General features: G+C 42.3%; 1 non-coding gene across 1 annotated transcript; it reads right to left on the bottom strand.

Moving 5' to 3' along the window:
• Positions 1 to 6,640: 6,640 nt before the first annotated feature.
• Positions 6,641 to 6,747, bottom strand: LOC133305134 (small nucleolar RNA R71). The gene has a single exon (XR_009750721.1). It is a non-coding gene; the product is annotated as a small nucleolar RNA R71 (small nucleolar RNA).
• Between the last annotated feature and the right edge of the window lie 5,727 nt (positions 6,748 to 12,474).

Raw genomic sequence — 12,474 nt, forward strand, 5'->3', positions numbered from 1 at the left:
TTCGTGTCCTCAGTTTGGCCATGTTGTGGTTCCACCATACCCCATGGGGGAATGGTTTATATGCATGCTGTGTTACATGCTTTGATATTTTGAAATGCTTTTGAGCTGATATGTGCGATGGCTTATGATATGTATGTGGTGTTCACTTGATGGGATGGTATCCTAAGGGTAGGTACGGCAGGGCGCGTACTGTGTGGGTAATAGACGTATTCCTACATTTCTCTGGCCAGTAGATTATTGTATTGACACACACGATATGATTATCTGCTGCATTGCACTATTTTGGAAATGATATTGTTAAACTGTTTTGGAACTTATATTGCACATGTAAGTGAGCTTGGGGTGGAAGATCCTTGAGGACCCCTTGTCTTACTGAGATTTCTTGTTTAGAGATCTCACCCCACGTTTGGGGCGCTTATTTCAGGTTCAGGTAGTATGGGGGCTGATGCCTCTGGCGGCAGGAGGCCAGAGCTTAGTTGCTGATATTGCTGTTTATTATGCTGACATGTTGGATGCTGGATATTCTGCTGAAGTTATGTTTTTAGTTGCTTTTATTATGTTGTTGATGTTGAGACTTCTGTTGGGCTTGTGCCTTATTTGGGTGAGCATGGGGTTTGTCCATGCCACTTTATGTTAGTACCTTGAGTTGAGTTGTATAACTTAGTAGGTTGTCCGGTCTACGTGTTGTAGTTCCATGACTAGAGACTTATATCTGTTATTTTAATTAATGAGGTATTTCAGTTAGCTGTCTTTTGCAATTTACATACATGCCTGATTTTATTTAATTGATTAATTAAGAAAGTTGGTAATGATAATGATGTCATAATTGAAAAGAAAGAGATATTCCACATTTTTAATTAAACGCAGTTTAATACGATGATATGATAACATTACCGGATATATACAGGGTGTTACATTTTATGGTATCAGAGCAATGGTTTGAGGGAAAAGCCTGTATGTATTGCAATGATTAGGATACTTGGTTGTGTCTGTCTTTTGTGTTTACTCAGTTGGGTTTTATTATGATGATGCATATGTGATCACATTGCGTGGGCCTGATCAACTCATAATTTGTGTAAATTGTGCAGAGTCATGGTAGGATTCAGGAGAACACGAGGGACTGTTGAGGGTCAACCCGACCCAATCCTGACTGCATTGGCTGAGATGAAGGAGGCCACTAAATTTGCCAACGTGGCAATGATTGACGCTGCTAGAGAAGTGAACCAGAAGGCCACGGTGGATGCTCTTGAGGTGAACCGGCTGGCGAACATGACGATGATGAGAGTCATGTTGGAGGAGTTGAGGGCTGGGCCTGCTGTTGGTCAGTTTCCTCCGCCACCACCACCTCCACCACCGCCACCACTGCCGCTGCCTCCACCTAGTCTGCAGGATGAGAGATAGAGCCATGTTGATGGCACTGGTCACTTTACAGGGGCGATGGAAACCTTTGTATAGCCTGCGAAAGACCGTGATGAGATTGATCGCCGGCTTAATGCTTTTCGCAAGCATAAGCCACCTACTTTTAATGGGTCTTATGATCCTATTGCTGCAGCAAGATGGCTTCAGGCGCTAGACAAGATATTCCGGGTCATCTAGTGTACTAATCCGCAGAAGCTGATGTTTGCTACTTATATGCTGGAGGGCGATGCCCATGAGTGGTGGATGAACACCTCTCGTGCTTTCGAGATGCAGGGTCATGTCTTGACGTGGCCATTCTTTGAGGATTGTTTTCTAGGTCGGTACTTCCCGTATGATTTGCTGGAGAGGAAACAAGGGGAGTTCGACAGGTTGGTTCAGGGCTCGTTGTCTGTTGACGAGTACCTCGCCAAGTTTAATGAGCTGGTAAAGTTTGCACACTTTCGGATGGATTCTCCTACTCCGATTTTCTTGGCGGCTAAGTTCCGCATGGGACTTAGTAAGGATATTGCCGATCGTCTTGCTGGAGCAGCTTCGAGAGACTTTGGGACACTTGTGCAGCAGTGTCGGGACATCGAGGATGTCTGCATCACGAGCAAGGTCAAAAGGGCCAAGGTTGCTGAGGTGAAGGGGACTGGTAGTTCCACTCCCACTTCCATTTCCTGGAGAGACAGGAAGTTTGGTCCGAAAGGCAAGGGAAAACAATTTGCGACTAGGCAGGCGCTTGGTCAATTCAAGAGAACTTCTCCGCAGCAGGGGAGCTTTGCCAGGCCTCCTTCCACTCCTAGATGTTCGGGGTGTGGAAAAGAGCATGTGGGACGTTGTGCTTCGGGGCAGTTGGTATGCTTCCAGTGTGGCAAGGAGGGCCACTTTTCTAGAGACTGTCCATCGTCGACGGTGAGAGCTGCAACCGTTCAGGTAGTTCCTTTGCAGATGGTTCCTTTGGCATCTACCTCGGCACCTGCAGTGCCACCTGTTTCTGGACGTGTGTACACGTTGGATCGCCAGCAGTCGGATAGAGCTCCGAACCTTGTCAGAGGTACTGTGTCTATTGGAGATTCATCAGTTGATGTTTTATTTGATTCTGGGGCTACGTATTCCTTTGTTGCAACACCGATTGCTTTGGGGCTTGAGTTGCCCATGTCTGTGCTTTCTCCATCATTGCGGGTGACCCCGCCATCGGAGAAATATGTGATGCTACCACTGTCCATCGCGAAGTAGCATTTCAGTAGGGTGGCCGTGAGTTCTCGGTAGATCTGATAGGATTGTCGATGGCCAACTTGGAGATTATTCTGGGCATGGATTGGTTGTCCAGAAACTGTGCATTGATTGATTGCTGTGAAAAGCGCGTAGTGATGTCTCCGTGTGATTCCACAGCTAGTTCCTCGCCATTTATTTCTTTGCTGCAAGCTAGGAAGGCCTTGAGAGCAGGGGCATTCAGATATGTCATGTTGGGAGGTTTGGTGAGTGGGACACAGGAGGATATCACTGGCATTCCTGTGGTGAGGGAATTCCTCGGAGTGTTTCCGAAGGAGATTCTTAAGTTTTCGCCTCAGAGAGAGATAGAGTTCTCTATTGACTTGTTGCCTGGTTTGGGGCCTATTTCATTAGCTCCATATCAGATGTCGCCGCCGGAATTGGCAGAGCTGAAGAAGCATATTGAGGATCTTTCAGCGAAAGATTTCATTCGATCGAGTGTGTCTCCTTGGGGAGCACCGATCATTTTTGTGAAGAAGAAGGACGAGACAATGCGATTGTGCACCAACTACAGGCAGTTGAACAAGGTGACGATCAAGAACAAGTATCCCCTTCCTCGGATTGACGATCTGTTGGATCAGCTTAGGGGTGCTTGCGTATATTCGAAGATTGATCTCCGGTCCGGATACCATCAGATTCGGGTGAAGCCGGAGGATGTCCCAAAGACCGCGTTTCGTTCGAGATACGGTCACTTTGAGTATTTGGTGATTCATTTTGGACTCACAAATGCACCCGCAGTGTTCATGGATTACATGAACAGGATTTTCCAGCCGTATCAGGATTAGTTTGTGATTGTCTTCATTGACGACATTCTGATTTACTCCAAGACTGAGGAGGAGCATGCAGAGCATCTGAGGATTGTTCTGCAAGTGCTGAAGGAGAAAAAGCTTTATGCTAAGCCTTCTAAGTGTGAGTTTTGGCTCAAATCAGTCAAGTTTTTGGGGCATGTGATTTCAGCAGATGGGGTTGCAGTGGATGCCAACAAGATCTAGGCCGTGCTGGATTGGGAGAGACCCAAGACAGTTACGGAACTGAGGAGCTTCTTAGGTTTGGCAGGTTACTATCGGAGGTTCATCAAGGGATTCTCCACGATGGTTCTCTCTTTGACTCACCTTACCCGAAAGGAGACTCCATTTGTGTGGACTCACGCGTGTGAGGAGTTGAAGGAGAGATTGACGACTTCACCTGTGTTGATCTTTCCTGATCCTGAGGAGCAGTTTGAGCTTTACTGTGATGCTTCTGGAAAGGGGCTGGGCTGTGTTTTGATGTAGTCTGGTAGAGCTGTTGCTTTTGCTTTGAGGCAGTTGAAACCTCATGAGGAGAATTACCCGACTCATGATTTGGAGTTGGCTGCGATTGTTTTTGCTTTCAAGATTTGGAGGCATTATCTGTTCGGTATGCAGTTTGCTGTGTTCAGTGACCACAAGAGTTTGAAGTATCTGTTTGATCAGAAGGAGTTGGAGATGAGACAGAGGAGATTGATGGAGTTTCTGAAGGACTACGACTTTGAGTTGAAGTACCATCCTGGCAAGGCCAATGTGGTAGCTGATGCTTTGAGTCAGAAATCCGTGAGTCTATCCAGTTTGACGATGGGTGACTTCGACATCATAGAGAAGTTTTGAGATCTGAAGGTGACTTCTTTATTTGGGGGTTCACTTCTCGAGATGGAGACTGTGAGAGTCAGGAATGAGCTTATGGACAAGATCCAAGAGGCGCAAGTGTAGAGGGAATGTCTCGATTACGCGAAGAACCAAGATGGTGTGTCTTGGAATGAGGATGGACTTCTGCTGTTTCAGAAGCGGATTGTTGTTTGATGAACCCTTAGTTCATCATGGTTTTTAGCAGGAATTAGGATCAAATTGTGTGATTAAATGATGAAAAACAAGGTTAATGTCCTAAGATGTCCTCAATTACAAGTTCAAGAGCTTTATTGGAAATTTGTATGATTCTTGTAGGAAAAGCAAGCTTGAAAGACAACTGGAGAAGGAAGAAGATTCTGGAGCTCAAGAGGAGAAAAATTGCCTAAGTGTTGAGCGCTAAAACGTCCACACTGAGCGTTTTAGCGCCGTGCTACAGGAAGAGGCCAAAACTTGCTGGTGATGAGCGCTAAAACGCCCACACAGAGCGTTTTAGCGCGCTGCTGCACTAAAAAGATGGAAAATTGCTGGTCTTGGGCGCTAAAACGTTCTGCAATAAGCGTTTTAGCGCCCTAAAGTGGAAAAAGATTCTGGTCTTCACCGCTAAAACGTCCAAATCAAGAGTTTTAGCGTTGGAGTCAGTTAAAGTTAGTTGAGCATTCACCATGTTTGGACGCTAAAACGGTCATTCCTTAACGTTTTAGCGTTGGAATCAGTTAAAAACAGTTGAACATACGTAAAGCATGGACGCTAAAACGGTCACTTATGGACGTTTTAGCGCCCACATCAGTTTTCTGTTTTTAATTGTAACACTATATAAGGCAAAGCCTTGACACTTAGAAAAAATCTGGATCTGAGGGATCTGAACTCTCTCTCTCTTAAACTTAGTCTGACTTCTCTCTAAATTCTCTTAGTTTTTGTATTAGGATTTCCTTGTAATAGTTTGGAGATTGAAGACTTTCAACATGGAAATGAAGTTTGTTTCTTCTTCTCTTATTTATTCCTTAGTCATGTCTGAGTAGAGTCTTTGTAGTCTGGATGCAATAGAACTCCATAATAATACTATGTTGATTTGATTAATATGATGAAGTATTTTCCATGTGTTGATTTGAGATTTTCTGATTTAATTATTTCTATCAAGGAAGTAATATAGAACAGGGATGTTTATATAAATTCTGTATTTGATAATCTCAACATCAGAATTCTAGTACTCAAGGGATTGATGCTAGAGTTCTGATGTAATCTTAAAACTTTAGTATTTCATGCATGTATTAAGAAAGAGATCACCAAGGGATTGGGGTTTCTGATTAATGTATCCATCAAGGTAGTAAGGGATTACATCTTGATGATAAGTAAAAGGTTGATTAACATTACATGGAAAGGAATTCATCATATGATTAGTTTTTTTACATAGGTTATTGTGGAGGAAAGTTGTTTTCTGACTACTTGTTATTTTATTAATTCCTAATCCACATTTACTTTGTGTCAAATTACTTACAATCAATTTTCTAGTGACAAATTATTCATGATTTTTACAAACTTTTATTTGATTCAAATTAGTTTTCTATGGTATATTGGTGTTTGAACACAATTCCTCGTGGGAACGATCTTTACTCATCATTTTATTACTTGTACGATTAGTGCACTTGCTAAACGTCCAACAAGTTTTTGGCGCCGTTGCCGGGGAATTTGTTTTTCAACACTCACTGATACTATAGAATTCTGAGATTGAATCCTTTTATTTTCAGTATTTTAGTTTATGTTAAGTTTCTGGTCAATTTTGATTCTGGTATATGCGAGGTACACTTGATCCGAATTTGTTGTTGTATGATCCAGAATTAGAAAGGACATTGAGGAAGCACAAAAGGGCAGCCAGGGAAAGGAGACAGTTGCAAGAAATTGGTGAATCAAGTACGGTTAATCAGGAAGATATAATGGCAGAGAATCACAGACCACCACCACCACAGAGGACATTGGGAGAGTACATGACTCCTGCAGTGATTCCTCCAATTGGGAGTGTTGTGCGCCCAACAGTGGAGCCCAACAACTTTGAATTGAAGCCTGCTTTGATACATTTGGTGCAGAAGGATCAGTTTGCTGGAACCAGTGCAGAGGACCCTTACTTGCACATAGAGAACTTCCTATTGTTGAGTGATACTGTGAAGATAAATGGTGTCACAAGAGATGCAATTCTGTTGAGACTATTCACTCATTCACTGACGGATGATGCAAGGAGATGGCTGCAATCATTGCCACAAGGAAGTATAACAACTTGGGATGATTTGCAAACCAAGTTCTTGCAAAGGTTTTTCTCAGCATCCAAGAGGGCCAAGTTGAAGGATGAGATTACAAGCTTTAAGCAGAAAGAGTCAGAATCCATTTATGAGGCTTGGGAGAGATTCAAGACTTTGTTGAGGAAATGTCCACAGCATGGAATTGAGGCATGGCAACAAGCGGCAATCTTCCTGCAAGGAATGACCACTAACACTAGAACCTTGGTGCATTCCACTGCGGGTGGATCATTGACTACCAAGACCCCTCAAGAAGCCTTGGATATCTTTGAGTCATTGGCATCTCAGGAATTTGATAATGCCCCAGTTTTTGACAGAAGGACAGGAGTCATCAGGTTGGATGGGTATGATGCTCTGTTGGCAAGGAATGATCAACTGATGCAGACACAGAGACAACAACAGCAACAATTAGATACCCTTATCAAGCAACTCTCTTCACAAAAGGTAGCCTCTGTGGAAACCAAATGTGTATGTGCTATCTGTGGCAAGGTCCATGTGACAGAGGAGTGTGATTATGGGGGATCATCAGAACAAGCAGAGGTGAATGGAGTGTGGTATGATCAGAATAATCAAAGGAACTACAACAATCAGGGAAAGAATGTGTATATGCCACCATGGAAAAACAAGAATCAACACCCAGGATTCAGCTATAGTTCCAACCATCAATTGAATCCACCATTACATCCTCCACCACCACATATGAAGGAGCAGTCAAGTGATCCTGCTGCATGGGAGAAAACGTTTGCTCAGTTATCTAAGACAACTCAGGATTATATTCAGGGTTCTAATTCATTTAGGGAAGAGACAATTGCATTCATGCAGGAGACCAGAACTTCTTTCAGAAATCAGGAAGCATCAATCAGAAATTTGGAGACCCAGATTGGTCAATTATCAAGACAGATATCAGAGAGACCACAAGGGAAATTTCTAAGTGATACACTAGTGAATCCTAAGGAGCACTGTAAAGCAATTATGACAAGAAGTGGGTTGGTACTTCAACCAGGGAAAAAGAAGGTGGAAAATAATAAGAATGAAGAAGAGTTTGTGATTGAAGATGTAGTCTCTGATGATGAAGTAGAGAACATAAGAAATGAGAAAAGTGAGAAGGAAGTAGTTGTTAGAGATGTTATAGTTAATATTGATAAAGAAGAGGAAGGGAAGAACAATAAGAATGAAGGAGAGGTAGAAGTTGGTAAAAATGCTTCCCCACAAAAGATGATGAAGTGGGAAAAGAAGTGAATTTTATGAGGATAGGATGATCAAAGTTTTACATGATTGATCAAAATTTTTTTTGATGCAATTTGAAATCTTTGCATGTGTACTAAATGATATGTTTGCAATACTCATGCTATGTGAGGAGTAGAGAGAGCAGTTTGATGTATATAGAGGAATTCAAGCATGCACTCTGAACTGTGAGACATAGAGCCTATACAGAAAATTTTTGTTCAGAGAGCATTTCACTGTATGAGTAACTCTAGAACTTGCCCTGTTTCTAACTTGAAATAGTTCATGGTTTGTAAAGTAGAGTTCATTGAGGCATTTTTCTTTTGAACCAAATTTTTCTATTGTATGGAAGCCTTAAGCCAAACTTTTTGTGATAAAACTAAGAGCCCTGCATTTATTCCAGATCTTAAATTTTCAGATTATGTGTTCAGATAAGGGTGTTTCTGCAATGAACAAAAATATTAAGTGTTAAGTGTTGGAAATTTGGAGAAAAAGAAGAATGAAAAAGAGAAAAAAAGAAGTAAAGGCACAAAGTGCCTGGTTTGGAAAAGGAAAAAAAAAAGGAGATGAGGAAAAAGGGAAATCAAAACAACACAAAGTGTTGAAAGTTGGAAGAAAAGGAGGAAGGAAGTTCAAGAAAAAGAAAAGTTGTAGAAAGTTGGTGAAAAGAGTAAATGAAAAGAAAGAAGAGAATGAGAAGGATTAAGGAGTACATAGATAAATTCAACAGTGATCCTCCTCTTATCTGAATCTGATTCATCTATCTAACCTTCTGCAACATCAAATCCTACCTTTAGCCAACTATGTGCCAAGCCATTTTCCTTCTTCTATACAGAATCTTATTCCTAGTCAAGTCATACCACCAAAGCCTCTTTTGTTCTGCTTATGAATCACTGTCACTATGGAAAGTGAGAAGATGGGCAAGCTTATAGTAGTTTGAGTGCAGTGGAGATTGAGTGATGAGTACACCCTTAGACACTAAAGTGCAAGAGAGTTTATTCTCACAATTCCTCGTGGGAACGATCTTTACTCATCATTTTATTACTTGTACGATTAGTGCACTTGCTAAACGTCCAACATTGTTCCTCGAGGTCCTTTGACTGAAGAGGTTATGGCAGAGGCCCATAAGGGTAAGTTTACTGTTCACCCTGGTGCTACAAAGATGTATCAAAACCTGAAGGGAAATTTCTGGTGGCAAGGAATGAAGAAGGACATAGCTGTGTATGTGTCCAAGTGTTTGATCTGCCAAAAGGTGAAGATTGAACACCAGAAGCTGTTTGGAAAACTTCAACCTCTTGAGATTCCGAAATGGAAATGGGAGAGCATTTCCATGGACTTCGTAGTGAGTTTGCCTAAGACTCAGGCGGGTTGTAACTATATCTGGGTCATTGTGGACAGATTGACCAAGTCTGCCTACTTTCTTCCGGTGAAGGTGAGCTTCACTACAGAGCAGTTGGCCAGACTTTATGTTCGCGAGGTTGAGAGACTTCACGGGGTGCTCGAGATTATCATTAGTGATTGGGACCCGAAGTTCATATCTCGGTTCTGGGATGCGTTGCAGGAGGCTTTTGGTACGCAGTTGAAATTGAGTACCGCCTATCACCCTCAGACTGATGGATAGGCTGAGAGGACCATTTAGACCTTGGAGGACATGTTGCGGGCTTGCACGTTGGAGCAGGGCTAGGCATGGGATAGGTACCTTCCGTTGGTTGAGTTTTCGTATAACAACAGCTTCATGCTAGCCTGAGCATGGCGCCCTACGAGGCGTTGTATGGTAGGAGGTGTCGAACTCCTACCTGCTGGTCTGAGGTTGGAGATCGTGAATTGTTTGGCTTGGACTTTGTCCAAGATACCACACAGAAGATCTAGATGATCAGGGAAAAGTTGAAGCAGGCGCAGAATCGCCATAAGAGCTATTATGATGTTAAACATCGTCCACTGGAGTTCAGTGGGGGCGAGCACGTGTTTGTGAAACTTTCACCTATCACCGGTGTTGGACGGGCACTCGGAGTGAGGAAGCTGAGCCCGCGATATATTGGGCCATACCAGATCCTTGGTAGAGTAGGACCTGTTGCCTACCGGCTTGCCTTGCCTCCGAACTTGGCCAACATCCACGACGTGTTTCACGTGTCTCAGCTTCGGAAGTATGCAGCGGATCCTTCGCACGTGGTGCAGCCGTATGATGTGGAGGTTCGGGAGAACTTGAAAACTCCCGTCTGACCACTTAAGATTCTCGATCGTGGCGAGAAGTAGCTGAGGAGCAAGATCATTCCGATGGTCAAAGTGCAGTGGACAAGAAGAACTCCTGAGGAGTGTACTTGGGAGCGAGAGGACGAGCTCCTCCGGCAGTACCCCGAGTTTCGGGACAGGTATGTTTCTGATTTTGAGGACAAAATCCTAAAAAAATGGGGTAAATGTAAGAACCCGCACCGTTAATTAAGGAAGTTAATTAATTAATTATGTGAAATTAGGAAATAATTTCATAATTGACCCTAATAATTATTATAAGGCTCTAAATAAATATAGAAAGTGGTTAATAATGCTGAAAGGCGCTTTACGGATGAAAAGTGCAGATACCGGTTCTGCTAGTCGGTATAAATGCGTACCGATAAAGTATCCCAGAAAATTATAATAAGTGCATGAATATTACTAGAATAATATATAGGACTTGTAAAACGAGTTTCAAGTGAAAATAATGAGAACTGGTGCCAGAATTGATACTGGCTGTGGGAAAAACGCGTACCAGAAAGGTGCTGCGAAAAATATAAGAAAAATATGATAATTCTTGTAAAATTGAGTAGGTTAAGAATCCTGAGTTTGGGAATAAAATGCTAAGCGTAGCAATTAATGTTAATATTGTGTGTTTAGTTGTTAAGTGGCTATATATAAGGGGTTGCACAATACCCTAGGCCATGCTATTAACTCTACGTGAAGTTTTGTGACTGCTGATCAACCTCCATTTCTTGTCACCTTCAATTTCTCTTTGAAACCTCCAAAGTAACCACCTTTCTCTACCTCTTCTTCATCAAAACACTATGGTTGGGTGTGGTTGAGACTTGTGGGTGGGAGATAAGCTTTGTGTTCTGAGTGAGATGCTGCTAGTGAGGTGTTGAGGGGCTGAGTTGGTGTGTTCCTTGGTGTGAGATTTTGTTCAAGCCATTGGAGGATTCAAGAAGCCATTTTCGGTGAGAAGTAGCCTTGGTAGTGTGCCTTTTCGTTCTTCTTTCTAGTCAGTACCCTTGGAGCTGAAGAGTGAGCTCCAAGAGCATTCTTTCTCTGTTTTGAGTTGTTGGTAAGCTCCATCAACTATGACCTTGTGTTTCCTTGTTTAAAAATGGAACCTTGATGAATGTAATGAGTTAAAGTTGACAACTTAACGTTGGGTAATGTCAAACACACCTAGAAATGCATGTTTAAGCTTCTGTAATTGGTAAAAGAGGAACCTTTGGATGATATCTTCGCAAAAATGCAGAATTGCATTCTGTCGCGAAATATCTAGATATGTATATCCGGATATTGATATCCGGATATGTGTTCTGTGATATCCGGATATTGATATCCGAATATGCCCCCGACAAATATCCGGATATTCTGGAATTTCGAAGAACAGTAGTTGCACTGTTCATACAGTAGGCTATTAGGGGTTTGTGGACCCTAGTTTGAGGAAGTTGAACTTCTGCAATAACTGAACTAAGTCAGAATCAAGTGATTAAGAGCTTGTGGCTTTGTGTGAAGCCTTAAGACGTAAAACGTAAGGAAATGCATGGTCTTTATGTTGTATGCTTGTAGAGCATGATTATTGATATATTATTGGTCCATAACAGATTGTGATACTGCGGTGTTTGGGCTTTGAGCTTGTGTGGACTCTTGGATTGGGTAGTTAGCTTAAGAGGTAAGCTTTCATGTCCTCGGTTTGGCTATGTTGTGGTTCCACCATACCCCATGGGGGAATGGTTTATATGCATGCTGTATTACATGCTTTGATATATTTGAAATGCTTTTGAGCTGATATGTGCGATGGCTTATGATATGTATGTGGTGTTCACCCGATGGGATGGTATCCTAAGGGTAAATACGGCAGGGCGCGTACTGTGTGGGTAATAGACGTATTCCTACATTTCTCTGGCCAGTAGATTATTGTATTGACACACACGACATGATTATCTGCTGCATTGCACTATTTTGGAAATGATATTGTTAAACTGTTTTGGAACTTATATTACACATGTATGTGAGCTTGGGGTGGAAGATCCTTGAGGACCCCTTGTCTTACTGAGATTTCTTGTTTAGAGATCTCACCCCACGTTTGGGGCGCTTATTTCAGGTTCTAGTAGTATGGGGGCTGATGCCTCTGGCGGCAGGAGGCCAGAGCTTAGTTGCTGATATTGCTGTTTATTATGCTGGCATGTTGGATGCTAGATATTCTGCTGATGTTATGTTTTTAGTTGCTTTTATTATGCTGTTGATGTTGAGACTTCTGTTGGGCTTGTGCCTTATTTGGGTGAGCATGGGGTTTGTCCATGCCACTTTATGTTAGTACCTTGAGTTGAATTGTATAACTTAGTAGGTTATCCGGTCTACGTGTTGTAGTTCCGTGACTAGAGACATATATATGTTATTTTAATTAATGAGGTATTTCAGTTAGCTGT

This window comes from Gastrolobium bilobum, unplaced genomic scaffold (genome assembly GCF_033153095.1).
Source record: "Gastrolobium bilobum isolate Gb01-03AN ecotype WA unplaced genomic scaffold, APGP_CSIRO_Gbil_v1 utg6234, whole genome shotgun sequence".
In the NCBI taxonomy this organism is placed as follows: domain Eukaryota; kingdom Viridiplantae; phylum Streptophyta; class Magnoliopsida; order Fabales; family Fabaceae; genus Gastrolobium; species Gastrolobium bilobum.